This window comes from Ailuropoda melanoleuca, chromosome 9 (genome assembly GCF_002007445.2).
Source record: "Ailuropoda melanoleuca isolate Jingjing chromosome 9, ASM200744v2, whole genome shotgun sequence".
Classification (NCBI taxonomy): Eukaryota; Metazoa; Chordata; class Mammalia; order Carnivora; family Ursidae; genus Ailuropoda; species Ailuropoda melanoleuca.
Window position 1 is genome coordinate 46,102,454 of NC_048226.1, and position 2,721 is coordinate 46,105,174.

Genomic DNA, 2,721 nt, shown 5'->3' on the forward strand with positions numbered 1-2,721 from the left:
AAAGAGGTGCTCGGGGTTCCGAAGCAGCACTGCATCCTGGGATTTGTAGTTTCCTTGGCCGGCTACTGTTTCTCCACGGCTGCACTACCCCCTGGGACTTGTAGTTTCTCACGTTGAATGTAAAGATTTTTGGTAATTTTAGAGGTTGTCCAGGGGTACTCCTGGGGGTCGGAGATTATCTGCAGAGAAAAGATTGAAAAGTGGGAGTGCGGTTTCTATGCTAACAAAATCGTGCTCTTTAAGAAACACCATCTGTCTTTTAGTGAAAAGTTGCAAGAGCATCTTCGCTAGCTCAATCGACTGGCCTCATTTCCTCTCTTCTGGACACCGATTACTAACCACGCCCCCACCCACAGGGTGGGGCCTTTCTCCCTCCCTACCAACCCCTCCCTGCCCTGGGTTGCTCAGCTCTCCTTCATTCTGAGGTGATTCACTGAAATTCCAGGCGTCTGCCGCGGATACTGAATTCTGAGACCATCTTTAACCTTCCACGCCCTCTGCCCCAGCAATCTTAACTCTCTCGCTCTCTTGGCGCCTGTCTCGCTCGTCGATCGGCCTATCCGTTTTACTTGCTTTGCTGTGGTTAAATTCAGGCACCCTTCCAGAAAAGCTGAAACAGCTAAATAAAGTTTGCACTCTGTTTACAGGACCGTGGCAAGAATGGAAAGTAGGGCGAAGACACCATTTCGAGTTGCTCAACTAGGCGCTGTTGTGTTAACAATGTCCACAAAGTGAAAATAGATATAGGCGAAACAAAATTTACTGACCTAATTAATGACTTTTGCTTGAAAGACATGTTTTGTTGATTTGGTAGATAAAAGTCATTGCTTTTAACGGACAGATTGTTCTGGGTTAACTTTTCAAAGCCTTTGCAAAAAAAATTTTTTTTAAGTTTTTGGTTTTAATGGTAGCTCCGAATAGAGTTTGGTTGGGAGGAGAGGCAGTTGGGTGAGGAGAGGAGGCATGGTCCCATTTTCAATCATAATTTTCCTCCTTTACTTTAAAAATGTTGGTTTCTTCCCTTCTCTTCCTCTTCTCATTGCATCATCACTCTCCAAAGGATCACTGTATTAGTTGCCTAGAGAATGATAGAATTTTCCAGGTGAAAATACTGAGACTAGCTAATGCCAGATTTAGGGCTAGGATCTAGTCTGGGACTGTCTTTTTTCTTTTGTGCAAAATTTTACTGTATTTTAAAATTTTATTTATGTAGTCAATATTACAAAAAAAATACAGATTGCAGATGTTTGTTTTTTCCATGCACTTTTACATCATCATACTGCGTGTATATGGTTTTGTATACTGTTAACTTTCCAATTTAACTTCTCTGTAACCAAAATCTCAAAAAGCATCATTTTTAATGTCTGTATAGAACTACATCATATAAATGTACTGTGATTCACTTAAGTATTTCCTTAATTTTAGCCATTTACCCACTTACCTTGTTTCCATTTTTAAATTTTTTAAAGAGAGATAGAGGGTGGGGGATTGGAAGAGGCGGCCTCTTAAGCAGGCTCCACACCCAGCACACAGAACTGGACGTGGGGCTTGATCTTATGACCCTGAGATCATGACCTGAGCCAAAATCAAGAATCAGATACTTAGACTGAGCTTTCCAGGTGCCTCTACCTCATTTCCATTTTTAAAATCATTTTAAGTAATGGTGTGTTTAGTATCTCTGCAATAATCTTTGACCATGTTTCTGATTATTTCTTTAGAATACGAACGTTTTAAAAGATTTTGATAATCTGTTGACAAATTCTTTTCAGGAAAGATTCTCCTAGTATATGCTTTAAACCAGTAATGTATAAAGAAATATTTAGGGTTCTTATCGATATACTAGCTTTACCAAAATTTTTCTTTTCTTTTTTTCCATCATGCCATTCTGCCTTTAAGCTCACTGTAAAGAAAGGAAAGAGAGATGATGGATGGGGAGAAAAGACAGTGAAAATACAAACAGAAAGGATATACAATAATGGTGGCCATACATTTTACAAGTGATAATTGGTTTTCAATTTTCCATCAGCGTCCATTTTTAAAGGGAAACTCTTAGATGAGATGATATGAATGGGGTATCAAGGCTTATTTTTTAAAGTCTTAGTATCATTCTAAAATCCTACTCAAGTAGTTTATTTTCAACAAGTGTCTCTATATTACTAGGATTGGGAAATCTATTTAAGCATAAATAACAATTCAATATAATTCCATAGCACAGAATTTTCAGAATATGATCTCATTTTAGCTATTTAGAAACACTGAGAAGTAAACCAAATATTATTTTCATTTGTTTACAGAATATGTTGGAAAAAACTAAGCTTAACAGAAGTTAAAATTCAGGTTCTCTCAGTATATTATTGAAGAAATCAATCAAAGAAGCCATTAGACTGAGATGGCTCTAATACCTTGGTAGCCTATGGGAAACAAACCAAAACCTAAGACAGAGTCAGTTCCTGTAAATGTCTAAGAATAACCAATCCCAATGGCAAAAATAGACATGGCAAGAAACAACAATTGCTGGAGAGGATGTGGAGAAAGGGGATCCCTCCTACATTGTTGGTGGGAATGCAAGTTGGTACAGCCACTCTGGAAAACAGTGTGGAGGTCCCTTAAAAAGTTAAAAATTGAGCTACCCTATGACCCAGCCATTGCACTACTGGGTGTTTACCCCAAAGATACAGACGTAGTGAAGAGAAGGGCCATATGCACCCCAATGTTCATAGC